Source organism: Macaca nemestrina, chromosome 14 (genome assembly GCF_043159975.1).
Source record: "Macaca nemestrina isolate mMacNem1 chromosome 14, mMacNem.hap1, whole genome shotgun sequence".
Classification (NCBI taxonomy): domain Eukaryota; kingdom Metazoa; phylum Chordata; class Mammalia; order Primates; family Cercopithecidae; genus Macaca; species Macaca nemestrina.
The window spans coordinates 70,717,693-70,739,193 of NC_092138.1; the positions used below are offsets into that span (position 1 = coordinate 70,717,693).

The 21,501-nt window shown below is 36.9% G+C and overlaps 1 protein-coding gene and 1 pseudogene across 9 annotated transcripts in view; both read left to right on the forward strand.

Annotated features, from left to right (window-relative positions):
- The window catches only part of LOC105480968 (inversin), a 321,354-nt gene that overhangs the window by 114,100 nt on the left and 185,753 nt on the right, over positions 1-21,501 (forward strand). The gene's annotated exons all lie outside the window — the stretch shown is intronic.
- The window catches only part of LOC139358177 (homeobox protein NANOG pseudogene), a 49,666-nt pseudogene continuing 28,165 nt past the window's right edge, over positions 1-21,501 (forward strand).

The window sequence follows — 21,501 nt, forward strand, 5'->3', positions numbered from 1 at the left end:
TAAAACTCAGCTTCAAAAATGTGAAGTGAAGGAACCTAGCTTAACGGCAAGCAGATTACATGGAACAAGTGAGGATTTCAGTTGATGATCCAACAGTATAACATCCTGTAGAAGTATTATATGACCAAGATGGTTGAAAGAAGAGCAATGTAAAACCAGACTTGTTAGCTGTAATCTTTTCATCAGATACCATGCATTGTTTTCTTTTGTTTTTTTGTTTCTACTTTGATTTTTTTAATTAGAAGTTTTTCATAGTATCAAAGAATTAATAGAACTATGATTTATATGGCAGTATTTACATAGTTGATTTCATAACAGATTTCACGTTCTTTCAAGTATCTGATAATTATGCATTTTCTTCCTTTCTCTGTGTTGCTGTTTGTTTTTACATGCTTGCCAAAAGCAGTAATGGATCTGAATTTCCAGCAAAGGATAGTAATAATTCTTTAGTATTCTCCTGTGTCCAATCAAATCTGGGCATTGTGTTCGTTCATTTGTGCTTTATACAAAGCACCAGCATTCAGAAATCAAAGATAGTGTATACTATCTTTGATTAAGGAATAAGATAGTAAATGATCTACAAATAATTTTCAAAGAATAACTGGAGATAATATGTCCCAAGGCTGTAATACTCCTTGCCTCCAAACAGACACAAGCACAAATTCTCTTTAGAGAAAACATCTTCACCTTAAACTTCCAGGATTTTCCCATATTAAATAAACCAAACATGAACTGACAATGAAAGATCACCAAACACATAAGGGAGCAATCTACTATGAATAAGAGTCAGCAGAAACAACAAACAGATTTAGTCTATGAAAAACATCAGTGATTGGCATCATTAGAGACACAATATAAAATAACCACTGATGGAATGCTTAAAGATATGAAAGAAGAAATCAGCCAATCACAGTGGCTCACACCTGTAATTTCAGCACTTTAGAAAGGCCAGGCAAAAGGCTCTCTTGAGGCTAGGAGTTTGAGACCAGCCAGGGCAACATAGAGGGACTCTATTTATTTAAAACAAAAAAATATTAGCTGGGTGTAGTGGCACACACCTGTAGTCCTAGCTCCTTGGGAGGCTGAGGTGGAAGGATTGCTTGAGCCCTGGAGTTTCAGACCAGCCAGGACAACAAAGTGAGACCCTGTCTCAAAAAATATCTATTTTATTTAACATTATAATTAAAAGAAGGAATCTGGCAGGGCGTGGTGGCTCACACCTGTAATCCTAGGACCTTAGGGGGTCAAGATGGGTGGATCACTTGAGGGCAGGAGTTTGAGACCAGCCTGGGCAACATGACAAAGCCCTGTCTCTACTAAATACACACACACACACACACACACGCAAATTAGTTGGGCATGGTAGTGAGCACGTGTACTCCTAGCTACTTAGAAGGCTGAGGTGGGAGGATCGCTTGAGCCCAGGAAGTCTGCAGTGAGGAGAGATCACACCACTGCACTTCAGCCTGGGGGACTGGAGTGAGACCCTGCCTCAAAAAAAAAAATGTAAATACATTTAAAAAAAATTAAAAAACAAGGAATCAGAAAAATGAGAAACCAACAAGACAGTTTCATAACTAGACATCGATTCTGGCCATAATGGCTTATTTTAAACTAACTTGCCTATCAAAAAAAATCTGTAAAAACTGAATAAAATACTGTATACACCGTTTGAAGGCATTGAGAACAATCAGCACAGGCAGGATCTAAGAGACTATAATCATTCAAAGACGATAAACACATGAAGTGAGCACCACATTCATCCTGGCCTTTTCTTTATGGCATTTTCCAAATTGGAATGCAAAAGAATACAACCCTAACAGGACGCAGTAGTCTTACCGGGCTGAAGAAACTGAGGCAGAGTTTGGAGATAATAGTGGCTATAACTTAAAGGTCAAAATCCTGGAGAGGAGGGAATTGCAGAGAAGGAATGCAAGAATCTGGATACAAATTCCTCGCAAGTTTTTAGCGGATTGCTAAACTGTGCTTGTATACGGTGGTGCTCTAAGAAACCTAGTATTAAACAACAGCTGGGAGACTAGAGAGCTGAGTAGAGATTGTTTTAAATTATCCTATATTTTCTTTTATGTTTAAATCTCTTAATACATAACATTGATTTTTGTATAGGGATCCATTCTCACTTTAAAGTGTATGGATAACTAATTTTCCCAACACAACCTAGTTCATTAATTTTTGGCCATTTAGTATCTGCTCTGTGTCAGTTCCAGGCTTTTGTACTATGAACTCCCTATGCATTTCTTTTTTTTTTTTTTTTTAATGAGGGATCCTGAATACTAGGGAGCCTTTTGGGAAATTTGAAAATAAAAGTTACATGATCAGTGTGTTTTAGGGGGACTATTATGGCAACTAAAGCTACTTTGGAAGCGAAAGAGTGGAGATCCATAGATTGCTATTATAGTTCAGGCCAATAGAGAGGAGTTGGGTTTAAGAGATATATTATGGAGATAGAAGTGTTCATTCAACAAGCATTTGTTGAATATCTACTATGTAGTCATAATTATACAACTAGAGAGAATATGAAAAAAATGAATCACATATGTTAACTTATAGATAGGTGCTCTCAGTACCCATCCCTATTAAACTTCATTTCCCTTTGCTTAGTGAACCTTCTGATATATTGGATATCAAATATCCTTTCCAAGTATTGTCTGTCCCACTCAATTCTGGTATCCATGAATGCAGAAGTATGCTATTTTTGTCATTATGAACACTCATGTATATGTGTATACATTCATTCATTCAACATGTGTTAAAACTATTATGTAACAGGCATCGTGTTGGGCCTTGGAACACAAAGGTGGACAACATGATTCCTGCTCTTAAGTTGCTTACAAAGATCATGGATGAAGATATTAAATGATAATTAAAGCTGATTGATCTACCTTGTAATACATAAGTGTTTTATAAAATATCTATACCCATAATATATAGTCATTGTTATTACTGACGTGAGAAGACCAAACATTCTCATATATTATTTATTATGTTTTTAGTATTTGTGTGTGTGTGATAGTGAACTATATTATGTTATCTTTTCTTGGGTTCATTAGTGGGAAAAGCTCATATTCCCAAATTGTTTTGCTCCCATCTCTATTTGAGCCCCATTACCTTATATTGTAATTATTGCTTATTTGTCCCTTTTCTACTAGGCTGGAGCCCCAGGCAAGTAGCTCTTTTTGTTTGTTTTTGAATCTGTCTGAATCTAGTAGGTTCTGACATGTCTTGGTTGAATGGATTTTATTTTACTTTTATAGAAAGTCATTACTAATACAAATGCGAGACCCTTTGTTTATTGGAAACATTTATCTACTTTATATATATGTGTGTGGAAAAACTTACTGAGCTGTGCTGCTTGGCTTAGTTATTTCGGCACATGTTCACTTCTCTGGAAACAAATTACTGTTAGTCCAAGAAACTGAAGAAATGGTTTACCCATGAGAATAAAATTAATCTCAATATACTGAACATCTGCACCTAATTTGTTTCTCATTTAGAACCATCAGTTTAATCCAAGAAAGCAATTGATCATAGCTTTTCTGGGCTTCTCACAAAAGATATCTAATTGTTAGAAATGTTTTGCTCCAGGGAGGCTGCTATTTCTCTGACTTCTACAGATACATTTGTTAATAATGATAAAAAAAACTTTAGAAATATTATTATATGTTAAGAGTTATGCATGTTTAATCTTCCAATAGGTTTTTTGGCTTCAAGAAGATTAACCCTACCCACTTTGAAAAATTATATCACAGTAAACACAAAAATTAAAGAACCTTCTGGTTGTGGCTGCATTGTCCTTTTTTAAAATTCATAAACAATTCTCAGTTCATCTATGAAAATTGAATGTTAATTTTCAGTTTTCAAGATATGCTATTTCCATATTAATGATTTACAAAAAGGAAAAAGAATACCTCTGAAACTTTTCAGGAACACTTATACCAGGTAACACTATTAGGTTTTCTTATTTTGCACATGCATACACAAACACAACAAACAATCCACACCCCAGTCCCCTTCAACTCTATATTCCCCCTCAGTACATATATAGCTCTACCGTAACTCATCACCACAGTTTATTGGAGATTTTGCTTATCTAGATCTCACCCCCAGTAAAACTATTTGAAGGCAGTGACCATGTCTTATTTGATTTCATAGTTACAGTCCTAGCATAACTTCTGCTACTTAATAAAGACAGTAATTTGTTTAGGGAATACATGAATGAATGAATGAATGAATGAATGAGTAAATGTGAATATCAAATAGATTTAATATGAAGGGCATGGCCTTCAAAACTGTTGAAATTTAAATAAATAATTATATTTATTCCTTTTCAGTATCCACTCCCCGCCTTTACAATTTTGCAATCAGGATTTTTAAAGATTTTCTGTGAGCTTAATTTCTCAATAAATAACACTCTTGTATGCCTCAATTTCTTCATCTATAAAATGGAATAATACATCCTATCGTTCTATGTAGGGATGATGAGTCCTTAGCTATAAAGCATTCTGTTTGTTGGAGAAATTTATTCTCAAGGACTACATTATCAATATTATTGCTGTTAGTCACACTACAATGTAGGCGCAAACATCAAATTACTATTTAGAGATCATTAGATGTCAGAGATAGAAAGGCTCTTTGGGATCTTCTTGTCCAGTTTGTCCTTGGATGAGGAAACTGAACTCTACTCCTTTTACATCTCTTCTCTTTATAAATTACTGTACTCACATTCTCTTTGCCTTTGCATATGCCTGGATTTTTTTTTTTTTTAATTATCTTAAGCATAGAGATAAGAAAGGAGAACGGGGCCTGGTGCAGTGGCTCACGCCTGTAATCTCAGCACTTTGGGAGGACGAGGCAGGGGGATCACCTGAGGTCAGGAATTTGAGACCAGCCTGGCCAACATGGTGAAACCCCGTCTCTACTAAAAATACAAAAATTAGCTGGACGTGATGGCGCACCTGTAATCCCAGCTACTCGGGAGGCTGAGGCAGAAGAATCGCTTGAACCTAGGAGGTGGAAGTTGCAGTGAGCTGATGATATTGCACCACTGCTCTCCAGCCTGGGCAACAGAGTGAGACTCCATCTCAAAAAAACAAAAACAAACAAAAAACAATGGAGAACAGAAAAAACATTAGGTACCTAATACCTAGAAGAGATCAAACTGAGCATTTCTTATTTTTGCTTCAGAATTTTTAAACTAAACTATAGATTCACTTGAAAGCTTTCATTTATCTTCCAATACCCTTCTTTCCCTGTCTCCTCAGTCTGCCTTGATTTTGGTGGTTTCAATTCCCATGCATATGTTTCTACCTTTATGTGTGTGTGTGTGTGTGTGTGTGTGTGTATGTGTACATGTGCACATACACTGTTATGCATAAACCATATTATTTTACATATTTAAATTAATGTTATTATACTGTGTGCCATTTACCAGCTTGCTTTTTCAACTTAATATTATGTATTTGAAACTTATTCATGTTGAAACATGTAGCCCTAGTTCCTAAAAGATTATATCCAGGTGCCTAAAAGACACATGAGAAGGTATACAACATCATTACTAATCAGAAGCAAATTAAAACTCCAATGAGTTACCACTACATGACCAGTGGAATGTGTAAAGTAAAAAAGTCTGGCAATCAGTATTGATTGATGGTGAAGATATGGAACAACTGGAGCTCTCCAACATTTTTGTTGAGAATGTAAATTGGTACATTCACTCTCACAAATTATCTGACTATATCTGCCAAAGCTGAACACACACACACATACACACACCCCTCATCTCAATTCATGCTCCCAGCCCGGTTATAATACCTAAGAAAAATAAGTGCCTCCTTCTACCAGAAGACATGTATGAGAATTACATGATAGTTTTATTTAGAAAAGCAGATATTCCTTTTTTTAAATTCTATTTTTCCATAAGTTATTGGAGGTAAAAGTGGTATTTGGTTACATGAGTAAGTGCTCTAGTGAAGATTTGTGAGAACCTGGTGCACCCATTTGTGAGAACCTGGTGCACCCATTTGTGAGAACCATGGTAGAGCCTATGGTATACTGCACCATATTTGTTGTCTTTTATCCCTTGCCCTCCTCCCACTTTTCCCCCCCAAAGTCCATTGTGTCATTCTTATGCCTTTGCATCCTCATAGCTTAGCTCCCACATATCAGTGAGAACATATGATGTTTGATTTTCCATTCCTGAGTTACTTTACTTAGAATAATAGTTTCTAATCTCATCCAGGTCATTACAAATGCTGTTAATTCATTCCTTTTTAAGGCTGAGTAGTATTCCATTGTGTGTATCTATACACCAGAGTTCTTTATCCACTGGTTGATTGATGGGCATTTGGGTTGGTTCCACAATTTTGCTATTGTGAATTGTGCTGGTATAAACATGTATGAGCAAGTATCTTTTTCGTATAATGACTTCTTTTCCTCTGGGTAGATACCCAGTAATGGGATTGCTGGATCAAATTGTAGTTCTACTTTTAGTTCCTTAAGGAATCTCCACACTGTTTTCCATAGAGGCTGTACTAGTTTACATTCCCACCAGCAGTGTAGAAGTGTTCCCTGATCACCCCATCCACACCAACATCTACTGTTTTTTTATTCTTTGATTACGGCCATTCTTAAAGGAGTAAGATGGTATTGCATTGTGGTTCTGATTTGCATTTCCCTGATCATTAGTGATGTTGAGCATTTTTTCATGTTTGTTGGCCATTTGTGTCTCTTCTTTATAGAAGCAAATATTCTTAATAATGCAAACAACCCAAATACGTACCAACAGGTGAATGGGTAGCTAAATTGTGATGTATTCCTACAATGGAACACTACATGAATGAACTGCTGACATGTTCAGCCACATAAGTGAATTTCATAGACATTATGTTGAGTGGAACAAGTCAGACACTTATAAAAAATTTATTTGCTGTTCATATGAATCTCAGGAGCAAGAAAAACTAATCTATGGTGATTCAAATCAGATTTGTGGTTACCTAAAAGATGGGTAATGACTGAGAAGAATATGACTAAGCTTTCAGGGGTGCTGAAAATGTTCTATATGTGTGTGTGTGTTGGTTACATTAAAAGGTATCAGTCTGTGTGCTTAAGATTTATGCACTTTACTGTATATGTTATATTCTCAATTTTTAAAGTGTTATTTAAAAAATGATAAAATGTTCAGAACTTGGTAGACATTATTTGTAGGGTAGGTAAGGGAGGATGGAGTCAAGAATGGTTCCTGACCTAGACTGTTAAGCACTCAGGTCGAATTTCCCCCATCCTTAGCCTCAGGAGCTACATGAAAGCCCTGTGTCTATGCTCTTTTCCAGGGGTTCTCAGATAAACATGCAGCAGAATCACTTGGAGGACTTGTTAAAACATAGATGTCTGGGCCCCACCACCAGTGTTTTTAATTCAGCAGGGCTGGTGTGGGGCCAGAGAATTTGCTTATCTTAACAAGTTCCCAGGTGATGATGATGATGTAGGCAACACATTTTGAGAATCACTATTCTATTCTGCTTATACCATTTGTCTTTGCTGCATTTTCAATACTATTGGCTCCATAACCTCTAGATATCTATCCTGTTTTACTACTGAACCTTTTGATTGGTATTCCTAGCTCTTAATGACATGACTCATAGAGGTAGGATATACTAGTCAAGGTACAATTTTGAGAGGAAATTATCAAGTTCAGTTGTGAAAAATGGAATTTTAGGCTTCGGTGGTAATGACTAGCATGAATTGTGATATACTCATTTGCATCTCCAAAGTGAGGTCTTGGCTGGAGTTATTAGTATACATATAGAAACCATAGAAGTAGGTGAAGTGCTCAGGTGTGGTTTATAGATGGGAAGAGGATCAGAAATAGAAAGCACCAATATTTAAGGTTTATTTACAGAAAATAAACTTACAAAGGAGACAGTAAAAGATAGGAGAACTAGATCAGAGTGGTGTTATGGGGCCAGAGGAACAGGTTTCAAGCAGAAGAGGATCCATTTGTTTCATCTTTTTTACTATGATGCTAAGATTTGAATAGTTCCTTTTCCAGTAAATGACTCAATAAATGGATGGATATAAATATGATAAAAATTAAAAGGCTTTCATTGGATTTTTCAGTTAGAAAGTGACCTTAGGAAGAGCAATGGTATTTAGTGGACATACAAGCTGGCTATATGTCACTGTTGATTAAACAGGAAATGAGGATATGGAGACAGTATGAGTGATTGATTAATGGGGTTTTTGATCAGGAAAAGTGTTAACAGAAGAAATTGTGGTGGGAAAATTTTTAATAAATAATAATGAATCTCTCCCAGTATAATCATCACCCACTTTCTATAAATATTAATTCATAAACTTCTTTCTGTAGACTCCAACCAAACTGTTTTATTATATATTCTATTATTTCATCCATAAATATTTCAGTTTATATTCAGTATATATCTAATTCATATATCCCCACAATATCATTGTACCAAAAAAAATTAGTGATAATTCTGTAATATTATTACTAATCAGTGTTCAAATTTTCCTGATTATATCTTAAACTTTTTTTTACAGTTGATTTATTCAAATCAGGACCTAAACAAGGTCTGTACATTGCATTTGGTTGATAAGTCTTTTAAGTCTCTTGTAATCTAATAGATGAGAGATATTTGAACATGTTTAAATGTTAAGGAAAAGGAGACACCAAAAATTTAGGAGAAAGAATGGATTATTGATGGATCAAAGTCACTGGGGAGATGGGAACAGAAAGGACAGTTGGGTCTGGGCGCGGTAGCTCAAGCGTGTAATCCCAGTGCTTTGGGAGGCTGAGGTGGGCAGATCACCTGAGGTCAGAAGTTCAAGACCAGCCTGGCCAACATGGTGAAACCCCATCTCTACTAAAAATACAAAACTTGGCCAGGCATGGTGACACGCGCCTGTAATCCCAGCTGCACGGGAGGCTGAGGCAGGAGAATCGCTTGAAGTTGGGAGGCAGTAGTTGCAGTGAGTTGTGATCGCGCCACTGCACTACAGCCTGGTCAGCAGAGGGAGATTCCATCTCAAAAAAAAAAAAAAAAAAAGCGAAAGGACAGTTGGAAAATTTAGATATACACAGTAGGAATGTTTGTTCAATGAATGAATATGCCATGAACTTAGAATGTATGTGAATATTCTTGACAATCAATTATAAAATATGAAAATTGGAAGGGCCCTTGGAAATTATTCTTATTTTACAGATGGGAAAACAAGGATCTGTAGGTTTTCTTTTGATTAGAGGGAGATGTTTTGGCCCTAAAGTAGGGGAGACTGAATAGGAAAGGACACCTTAGGGATATAGGGGACTACTGCTGCTCCTCTCACACCTCCCCAGACCAATACTTTGGGAGACTGAGGCAGGTGGATCACCTGAGGTCAGAAGTTCGAGACCAGCCTGACCAACATGGTGAAACCCCATTTCTACTAAAATATAAAAATTAGCTTGGTGTGGTGGCATGTGCCTGTAATCCCAGCTACTCAGGAGGCTGAGGCAGGAGAATCGCTTGAACCCAAAGGGTGGAGGTTACAGTGAGCCGAGATCATGCCATTGCACTGCAGCCTGGGTGACAAGAGTAACATTACGTCTAAAAGAAAAACATATATATATATATCTCCTTATACATTTAACCCTCAGAGCAACATCTTTTTATTCTTTAATTGGAAATATTATATTTGAGTTGAAGAAACATTATCATATTAATGTTTCTGTACCCAGTTCCTACCCTTTCCAGCTCTGTCATTCGCTCAAACAAATCTGTTTTATTTAAATCAAAAGGGATGCATATAGGCCTAGATCCTAGTTAGATACTTTTGATAAAGAGTCTTTAATCTTGTAATTTTATTGATTTCAACTTTTGTTTTTAAATTACTTTTATTAATGGTTTGCTTTTTTTTTTCTTTCTTTCGAGACAGAGTCTTGCTCTGTCACCCAGGCTGGAGTGCAGCAGCGTGATCTCGGCTCCCTGCAACCTCCACCTCCTGGGTTCAAGCGATTCTCCTGCCTCAGCCTCCAGAGTAGCAGGGATTACAGGGGCCTGCTACCACGCCTGGCTAATTTTTGTATTTTTAGTAGAGACGGTGTTTCACCATGTTGGTCAGGCTGGTCTTAAACACCTGACCTCAAGCAATCCACCCACCTCAGCCTCCCAAAGTGCTGGGATTACAGGCGTGAGCACCATGCCCAGGCTTATTGATGGTTTTTCTTGTGGAAACATTATTTAATCAAAACAGATGAAAATATGTAGGGAGAGCTTTCTTTTACAAACATATTTTGTGCTGCTTTGTTTTATATTATAGGGTACAGAAATTTGTTGTTGTTTTCATGATGCACAATGTGACCTAATTTACCTAGGCTTACTCCTTTCTTAGTTCTTGTACTTGTACTTCTGTATTTCTCTGATTCATTGATATATTGACCACTTGTTCATTTCAGAATTTTCTCTGGACTTTGATACTGCAGTAACTTATTTTTCTCCTACTCATTTGATAGTTCATTGTTTTCTTTATTAACTCTTTTCCTTTAGCTCCCATTTCTGCCCCAAGATAAAAGTCTTTCTATATATTCTACCTGTCAGAGGTCTCATCTACTTCTGTAACTTTCAGCCATTTCCCTCAGATATTTGTCTCTAGCCCTAGCCTCTCCCGTAATTCCAGACTTGTATTTCCAGCTATCTTCTAGAAATCTCTGCCTGGATATCTTCCCAAAATCTCAATTTCAACATATCTGAAACAAGACCTTACGTTTTTACCTGTAATCAGTCCCGTCATCTGATTTTTAAAAACAATTTATTGAGGTGAAATACACATAGTATAAAATTAACCCCTTTTTTGTGGGGAGGGGGGAGATAGAGTCTCACTTTGTCACCCAGGCTGGAGGGCAGTGGCGTGATCAGGGCTCACTACAGCCTCAACCTCCCGGGTTCAAGTGATCCTCCTGCCTCAGCCCCCCAAGTAGCTGGGACTACAGGCACGTGCCACTACGCCCAGCTGATTTTTGTATTTTTTGTAGAGACGGGTTTCGCCTTATTGCCCAGGCTGGTCTCAAACTCCTGAGCTCAAGCTATCAGCCCGCCTTGGCCCACTAAAATGCTAGGATTACAGGCGTGAGCCACCACACCCAGCCAAAATAACCATTTTAAAGTGAGCAATTCGGGGAGATTTTGTACATTCATAATGTTGTGCAACCACTACCTCTATCTAGTTCCAAAGCATTTCCATCACTCTAAAGTAAAACCTCTTATCCATTAAACAGTTTGTCTCCATTGCCCTGTCTTCCTAGCCCCTGGCAACCACCAACATGCATTCTGTTTCTATGGATTTATAGATATTTCATGTAAAAAGGAATCATATATGACCTTTGTGTCTGGCTTTTTTTCACTTAGGATAATGTTTTTGAGGTTCATCCAAGATGTCACATGTATCAGTACTTCATTTTTATGGATGAATAATATTTTCTGTCTTTCATAAAACCAATGACACTATTTATTAACTTTTTTTAATAAGTCTAGAGTTTAAAAGACAGTTTCTTAGGTGAAATTAAGTGATTTAGAAGGGAAAGAGAAAATAACAGAGATAGTATCTTAGAATAAGCTTCTAGTTGACAGTATATAGCTAACTTATTGATGAATAATATTTTCTGTTGTGTGTATATACCACGGTTTATTTATTCATTCATCTAAGTGCTGTTTCCACTATTGTGAATAGTGCTTCCGTGAACGTAGGTGTACATGTACTTGAGTACCTGTTTTTCAATTCCTTGCTTTGATTGTCCTTCATCAGTTTATGATACTGTGTTCTTTTAGTCACTTGGGTTTAAAAACTGCATGGCACATAGTAGGTGCTAAATATATGTTAGTTGAATGGATTTGTTAAATTATTGTGTTGAATTAGTTATCATTCTCTTCTTTCCCCTTTACCTCTTCTGTCTAATCACATATTAACTCAATTATAGACTTAACTCTGCCACGAATTGTATGACATTGGGCAAAACACAACTATATGCTTAGTTATATATGCCTAGTCTTCTGTAGACCTGTACAGGACCTCTACTTACTCAGTCTTCTATAAAATGACTTTCTTGAACCACAAACATAAAGCCAAAGACAACCTGGGAAATACATCTTCACTTACAACAGTGGGCAAATATGAATTGCTCCTTGGAATTGATAAGCAACCTAGAGAAAAATCAGCGGTCAGTTTACATTAAAAGAAATTAAAATGACCCTCAAGCATATAAAAATATGTTCAAATATACATATAAAAGTCATGCAAATTAAAACTATGCTAAGATTTTTTTTCCCACCTATCGCCTCATTTTGTTGGTGAGGCCGTGGATAAATAAGTTTTTTCATACTCTGCTCCTGGGATAGTTATCTAAATTGTAAATGCATATACCCTTTGACCAGGCAATTCCATTTCTGGTAATTTATCCTAAAGATAAGCCTGCACAAGTAAGAAGTGATATATGTAGAAGTTTTTTATGGCAGCAATATTTACAAAAACAAGGTTGGAAGCAACCCAAATGCCCATCAATAGGAATCTGGTTTAAAAAATGTGGTACATTTATACAATGGAAAACTAGGAAACTGTGAAAAGAATGGCGATGGTGTCTGTCTATTAAAATGGAAATACCTTCAAGATGTATTGTTAAGTGAATAAGAGATGGGTTAAAAATAAGACTATGTAAAATTAAGACTATAAATTGCAAAGAAAATTAAAAAATAAAATAAACAATACCAGGTGTCGTGGCTTATGCCTATAATCCCAGCACTTTGGGAGACCAAAACAGGAGGATTGTTTGCATTAGCCAGGAGTTTGAGACCAGTCTGGGCAACAAAGCAAGAGCCTGTCTCTACAAAAAAAAAAAAAAAATTTAAAAATTAGCTGGGCAAGGCCACGTGCACCTGTAATCCCAGCTTCTCAGGAGGTCAAGTCTGGAGAATCAGCTTGAGCCCAGGCGTTCGAGGCTGTAGTAAGCTATGATTGTGCCACTGCACTCTAGCCTGGACAACAGAGTGAGTCCTTGTCTCTAAAAAAAAAAAAGAGAGAGAAATAAACAAACCAACAAAAAAACACCAAAAAGATTAAGAATGTAAAACCTTTCTAAAGACATATAAGAAACTAATAAAATGATTTATCCAGAGTGAGGGTAGAGGAAGGAATGGGGCAGATTAGAGCAGAGGTGGGAGAAAGCTTTTATTATGTACCTTTTTGTATTATTTTTTGAACCATCTGAATGCATTTTATGCAAAAATTTTAAGGTAAAAGTAAGTTATTTCTAAAATGATGGCAGCAAAAAGGTTAATAGAAATAGATATGTTTGAGCAAGACTGGGAAATGGCAGAAAATTCCAAGGGAAAGAGATAGACATAAGGTAACTGCAAGTTTACAAAGGATATAATGCCATAGGCAACAAGCACCAGACAAATTACTCTAGTGCAAAGAAAAGTAATTAAACTGTGCAGCAACATTTAAACAGCTGAAGCATAAGTAAAATATTAGCACAGGAAAAGAGGCAGTAGAAGAATTAGATTTTATGTTTAACACATTAAAATGAAAAGATTTTAATTAAAGCTGTTATTTAAAGCTACAAAATATTTTAAATGACGAATCTATATTATAAATCACCTCCATTCTTTATACATTCTCAACCTCTATTTCAGTCCTTCTATAAAGCCAACACATATACATTCCATCCATGTCAAGAAAAGTCATTTTTTTATCTTGGTGACTTACATGGTACAGCGTATGTATGAAAACAACTTTAGATCTGGGATTTGACTGTGTTATGTAAATGAACTAATATTGTTAAAGTGACAGTAGAACTCCCATAATCTTGTCTGAAGGTAACAGACTGCCATGTTTCAAATATTGTCATTGTTTTTCTTCAACTCTTTTTGTTATATAGATAAGACATGTTCATTGCAGCCAAAAAAAAAAAAAAAATTGGGTTCTGTGCCATTACTCATACCTTTTGCTTTAGTTAGTTAAACATTTTCAGTGGATACTACTAGGCATCTCTGTGGCTGTATCCACTCATTAGTCCATTTTAAAACAATTTAATAAGTGCCCATTCTACCACAAGCTGTGTAGCAAATGGGTATCTGAAGAGTAAGCAATTAGTGATAGTTTGTGAGTTTTTGGCTGTTGGTATGCTTCCGAAAGAAGGCACCAAAAGACATTTGTGATGCCCACATTACTTAGAAATGTAGGAAAATCTTAGTATTTGAAACTCTTATGTCCTAGAATCTTTTTTTTTTTTTTTTTTTGAGACGGAGTCTCGCTGTGTCGCCCAGGCTGGAGTGCAGTGGCTCCATCTCCACTCACTGCAAGTTCCGCCTCCCGGGTTCACGCCATTCTCCTGCCTCAGACTCCCGTGTAGCTGGGACTACAGGCGCCCGCCACCGCGCCCGGCTAATTTTTGTATTTTTAGTAGAGATGGCGTTTCACCGTGTTAGTCAGGATGGTCTCGATCTCCTGACGTCGTGATCCGCCCGTCTCGGCCTCCCAAAGTGCTGGAATTACAGGCGTGAGCCACCGCGTCCGGCCTGTCCTAGAATCTTAAGAAACCTCTGGATTGAGATGGTGATGTTAGGCAGCTCTTGCAGTTGACTTCAGTGCTGGCTAGGTTACTTTCTCCAAGCAGTGAGAAAGTCCTAAAGAGTCTTGCTTCATTTTATTCCAACTTCTGGAGTTTTTAAACCAGTATTGTTTGTCTTCTTACATGTATGTAGAAACTATCTCTAAACCTATCCTCTCATTTTCCAGTTTAGAAGCTGCTTTCGAATATTTAGGATCTTACTTTCAAATTAGTATTCCAGTCAAAACCAGTGTTGAAGGCCGGGCGCGGTGGCTCAAGCCTGTAATCCCAGCACTTTGGGAGGCCGAGACGGGCGGATCACGAGGTCAGGAGATCGAGACCATCCTGGCTAACACGGTGAAACCCCGTCTCTACTAAAAAATACAAAAAACTAGCCGGGCGAGGTGGCGGGCGCCTGTAGTCCCAGCTACTCGGGAGGCTGAGGCAGGAGAATGGCGGGAACCCGGGAGGCGGAGCTTGCAGTGAGCCGAGATCGCGCCACTGCACTCCAGCCTGGGCGACAGAGCGGGACTCCGACTCAAAAACAAAACAAAACAAAACAAACAAAAAACCAGAGTTGAAATGAAAACCCGTCTGTCCTTTAACACTTTGATTATAGTTTATGTACTTCTGTTTACATGGGTAAAATTTATAGTCACAAGGAATAACATGTCAGCACATTCTGATTGAAATCGCAACTTTGAATTTTTCTAACTTGGTTCTAGTATGAAAAAAAAAACTTCATTTAGCTTCATAGTAGCTTCATAGCAGTTGGAATAGTTGTATATTATGTGTTTTCTATATAAATAAACTGAGGTATAGTTTGAAAAAGTTCTTCAAGGTCACCTTGTCACTTGCAGAGTGACGAATTATCCTGATTTTCTGATTCTCATCTTAATGTTCCTGATACTGCTGCACTGGGAGAAAATTTACATACTTTGCTAAAGGTTCCTTTCTCAGACTTCTTGTTCTTCTGGTCATGAGTAATTCCCAGATCCAGTTTTCCTGTCAAACCTCCAAAGAAGTACTGAAGGGTTTCTGTCTCATAGGTCAGAACTCAGGATTTGAACCCAAAGCTTCTTTCTTTAAATCCAGTGTTTTTTCTTTTTGATAGCTCTCAAACACAGTAGAGCAGCCTTGAAGATTTCGTTTTAAAATCTACATGGCTGTGGAATTTTGTTTTAAATATGATTATGTTTCCTACAATCATATTCATTTTCTAATCATCTTCATCTCTTCTCTGACTCCCATTTTTACCAAGTCATGAAAATACAAGCATCTGCTTTCCATGAATAGATTCAGAGATCTAACAAGCCTAGATTCCCATGGAAACCAATCAAAAACTAAAAGGAAAAGAAAGAGTATATATTGAATTTCCATGAAACCTACAGCTTGTTTTTCATTAGACTCGTGCTGGTTTCTTTTAAACTCTGGGCACAGGGCCAGCGAATATTTTTATGACTGGTAAAAAGGGACTTCAAATCCATTTACTTTCATTTAACCTTTTAAAAATTAATTTTGTATATACCATACATTCTAAAGAAAATTTGAGCATTAATTTTCTAATTACCTTATGTCATGGGGCCATATTTGTTTACATAATTTCCTCTTGTTTTGTTTTTTTCCTACTCATAGTTTATAACTCAAAAAAAGGATGAGAGGGAATCCGGACGATTATTATTCCTATAGTATGAATATTGTCAACTCTTGGGCACAGCATTTTTCCTATGACAAATCACAGGACCAATAAAGGAGGTCTCTTTGTACCTCCTTTAGCTGTTAAGCTTTTACAAGGTGCAGATGGTCATTTACAAATATGACAACAGATTATAACTAAAATGCCAAAGTGAGGGGGATTAAGAGAACCAGGGAGGGGGTAGCTGGGGAGGAAAGGTTGTAATTTTAGGTTAAACAATCAAAATAGTATTCATTGAGATGGTGACATTTGAAGCAAGACTTAAAGGAGGTGAGAAAGTTAGCCATGTGAACAGCTGAGGGAAGAGCATTCATTCCAGGCAGAAGGAGCAGTCAGAACAAAGGCCTTCAGATGGGAGCATGCATAGAATTTTTGCAAAATAACAAGAAAATTAGTATAAATTAGTCTTCATGCCTGTAATCCCGGCACTTTGGGAGACCAAGGCGGGACATGACTTGAGCCCAGGAGTTTGAGACCAGCCTGGGCAACATAGGGAGACTCCATCTCTACAAAAAAAAATTTTTTTTAATTGGCCAGTCATGGTGGTGCATGCCTGTGGTCCTAGCCACTTGGGGGACTGAGATGGGAGTATCACTTGAGCCCAGGAGGTTGAGGCTGCAGTAAGCCATGATCACACCACTGCATTCCAGCCTGGACAACAGAGTGAGACACTGTCTGAAATAATAATAATAAATATATATATGCCTTATAATGAATGACCAAAAGGAAAGCGGTAGGAGATGAGGAAAGAGAAAGAACGGTAGCCTGATCCTGTAAGGCCTTATAGGCCATTGTCAAGAATGTATTTTCACTCTGAATGAGATGAGAAGGGTTTGAGGAAAGGAGTGACATCGTCTGACTTATGTATTTATAAAAGAATCATTCTGGCCAAGTGAAGAAATTTTCTTCCAGTTTTAGTACTATCTGTTCCTTCACCCATTCTTCATATAATATGCTTTCAAGTCTCCTCATCCTGATCGCTTTCACCAGATATGCACATATTTGTCTAAATTCCCTTGAAAATGTGATACTAACAACAGAATACAATGCCAGTCTGATGAGCTCAGAGTGTTACATGACTATCACTGTTGACATTTTAGCAATGAAATACAGTTGATTCATATTTAAGATTTTTCAAATAAAGGCTCTAAATCTGCTTTATACTTACAACTGCCTAAACTACATCCTATATTAATATGGCTGTGGTTTTTGGACCCAAATGCAGCATCTTATTGTATCCACATTTTGAACTTTCCCAGACATACTTAGGTAAAATTGACCATTCTATCCTTTGTTCCTCCAGTACCTTGTGTACTCAACCACTGTTATACCACCTATGATACTGAAATATATTTATTTGTTTACACATTTTATTTCTCCGCAGATGATGAGCATCTTAATATGGAAGAGTGTCTTAGTCATCTTTTTTATTTCCAATGTCTAGTAGTACTTAACGACACTCAATCAATGCTTGCTGAATTGAATTGGGTTCATCATGTAACCTACCCAGGTCCTCTTGATTCTTAGTTCGCCATTCAGTATAGTTGTCATCTCTCCCACTTATGAGTCACCAGGATTCTCATCCTAATCTTTGGTGTTAAAATAGATCCTGCTTATAGAAAACTTTAATCATTGAAACACTAGTACTAAATAAACTTCACTAATTTAAAAAGTTGTTTTATTCTTTTACTATATTTGTCTAAATTATGTCATCAGTATTAACTCAGCCTCTTGAAAAATGTTATATAATCTATCAGAATCCACTTGTTCACCTTTCCAATTCTGATGGGTATGTCATTCATTTATTTTTTCATTTATTTGTTCAACAGATAAATTTTTAGTATTTAATATGTATCAGGCATTACACTATATCTCAAAGTATTTTAAATTCAACCTGTGTCTAAATATGTGGTGTTTTAGATTTTATAATAGTAAAATTAACATTTCACCAACATAACTACTCATTTTCAGGCAGTTTATTAGACATATACTCATAGTTTATCTTAATTATAGATTTCAGAAGACATGGTTTGGGTCCTTTTATTCAAGTCTTTCCTGTCACTTTGTCATTCATCTCTTTTCAAGTCATTTTCTTTTAAGGAATTTGGGCTAAAATATTAGACTGTAGTTTGAAGTAATGACTGTAAACTTCATGTATGTAACTTTGGTTATTTCAGTGTTGTACAGATTGTAAACTAAGTGTGTGTGTATGTGTGTGTGTGTGTGTATTCAGGTGCACACAGGTGCATGCTTTAAATTGTTATTTAATTGAATTGTAAGGCTTATACATATTATAAAATGTTAAAGATACCAAGAAGGTTGCAGTGAAGAATCTGGGTGTAAGGAAAACTTTCTATCTGTGAGTCAAAATATAGAAGTGATAGGAAAAAGATTAATAAATATGACTACATAGTGATAAGAAAGACTTTTTCCTTCCAGAAAATGTGGCAAGGAAAGTTAAAAAAAAAAGACAAATTGGAAACAATATTTGCAAATTATATCATTATCAAAGGTTTAATACTCCTCATATATAAAGTAGAGAAGAAAAAGACCAATGACCCTATAAAAATGAGCAAGAGTATATCTAGATAGTTCACAGAAAATATGCTCAATGTTGTTCATCGTAAAAGAAAGAAAAATTAAAATCACAAAGACATAACATGCTTCATGTCTCAGATTGGCAAAACTCCGAAAGTTTTACAACATGTTCTGATGGCAAAACTGTAGGGAAATGAGCATTCACATATTCCTGAATCAAATGGAAATGGTTTCCTTAGCCTGTTTTGTGTTGCAACAACAGAATACCACAGACTGGGTAATTTATAAGGAAGGAAATTTATTTCCCCCAATTCTGGAGACTGGGAAGTCCAATATCAAGGTATCAGCATCTGCTGAGGGACTTCAAGCTGTGTCATTCCACAGTGGAAAGTAGAAGGGCAAAAGAGGGCAAGAACAAGTGAAGGAAAAGGGGGACCAAACTCACTTTTATCAGGAACCCACTCCCATGAAAACAGCAGTAATCCATTCATAAGGGCAGAGCCCCTATGGCCTAATCACCTGTTAGGGATCCCACCTCGATACTGACATAACGACGATTAAATTTCAACGTGAATTTTGGAGGGACATTCAAACCATAGCATTGGTACAACCCTTACGGAGGGAAACATAACAATATCCAGCAAAATTAACCAGAGTGTACATTTACCTTTGATCTAACATTGTCACTTCTGGGAATCTATTCTATACATGTGGTAAAAATAAGAAATGTATGCACAAGGTTATTTAATTGCAGCATTATTTGTAGTAAAGCTTGAAAGCAAATGCACTTTTTTTGTTGTTGTTTTTTTGAGACAGGATCTCACTGTGTGACCCAGACTGACGTGCAGTGGCACAATCATGGCTCACTGCAGCCTCGACCTTTTTAGGCTAAGGGAATCCTCCTACCTCAGGCTCCTGAGTAGCTGGGATTATACATGTGTGCCACCGCAACCAGCTAATTTTTTTTTTTTTTTTTTTGGTAGAGATGGGGTTTCACCAAGTTGCCCAGGCTAGTCTCAAACTTGGGCTCAAGCCATCTGCTCTCTTCAGCCTCCCAAAGTGCTGGGATTACAGGTGTGACCACCGTGCCCTGCCTGCAAATGTACTTTTAGAGGGCTGGCTACATAAACAAGAGTATATTCACACAATGGAATGCTATGCATCTGTAGGAAGTAATGATAAATATTTTTATATAATGTTATAAAATGATCTGGAATAAAAAAAGCAAGCGCAGAATATTGTGTATGATATTCTCTATTTTATATATAGCTATGAAGTGGCCGCCAGGTTTATTGTTAAGAGAAAAAAGTAAAGTGCTAAAGAGTATGTGCAACCTTTTTTCTGGGAAAGAGGAGAAAAATATTTTCTTATATTTTTAAAATATAGAAGAGTAAATGAAAAATGAATGAAGACTCTTACATAAAGGGAGAAGGAGATAATGTAGAGGAGACAGGGATGGAAGCTAGTCTTATCTGAGTATATCTTGTTCTATAGTTTTGATTTTGAAACTTCATAAATTATTTCCATAATTATAAAAAATTTAAGTGTCTATAGGCTGGGCACAGTGGCTCATGCCTGTAATCCCAGCACTTTGGGAGGTCAAGGTGGGTGGATCACTTGAGGTAAGAGTTCAAGACCAGCCTGGCCAACATGGTAAAACCCCATCTCTACTAAAAATACAAAAATTAGCAACCAGGCCTGGTGGCACACGCCTGGAATCCTAGCTACTCAGGAGGCTGAGGCATGAAAATCGCTTGAACCTGGGAGGCGGAGGTTACAGAGAGCCGAGATAGTGCCATTGCACTCCAGCCTGGGCGACAGAGTGAGACTCTATCTCAAAAAAAAAAAAAAAAAAAAAAAAAATTTAAGTGTCTACAATGAGCAGTCCTTAAAGATTGATAGCCAAATTAAACAAAGACACCTGTGTATTAAGTTGGTAGCTTAACTGCAGAGTGAATTTTTCAAGTGACTTTATTATTTTTTATTTTTATTTTTTATATTTTGAGATGGAGTCTCGCTCTGTCACCCAGGCTGGAGTGCAGTGGTGCAATCTTCGCTCACCACAACCTCCACCTCGCAGGATCAAGTGATTTTCCTGCCTGTACCTCCCGAGTAGCTGGAATTACAGGCACGCACCACCGCACCCAGCTAATTTTTTGTATTTTTAGTAGAGATGGGGTTTTACCATGTTGGCCAGGCTGGTCTCAAACTCCTGACCTCAAGTGATCCTCCTACCTTGACCTCCCAAAGTGCTGGGATTATAGGCATCAGCCACTGTGCCCAGCCCAACTGACTTTAAAGCATAGTAATTTTGACTCTGCAGTCATAGTAGGATACATCCTAAGGACAAAGAGAGCTACAAAGAAATCCTAAACTGTATTCAGTAAACATACTGTTAGTATTAATACTGTTACTGTTATTTTGACACAACACAAATAAATGGATCACTATGTAAAGGTAAGATGAAGCAAGTGAATATGTCAATTTCATTAGTAACTAAGATTTTCAGTATAAGAAGTATACAAATATAAACTGGTGGTATACTTGTCTGCTAAAAATTTATATTTCTGAATTTCATAGCACTGTCTACTGAAAAAGCCTAAAAGTAATGACTAACCCCATGAAGGATCACCTTCATCACCCAGATTGT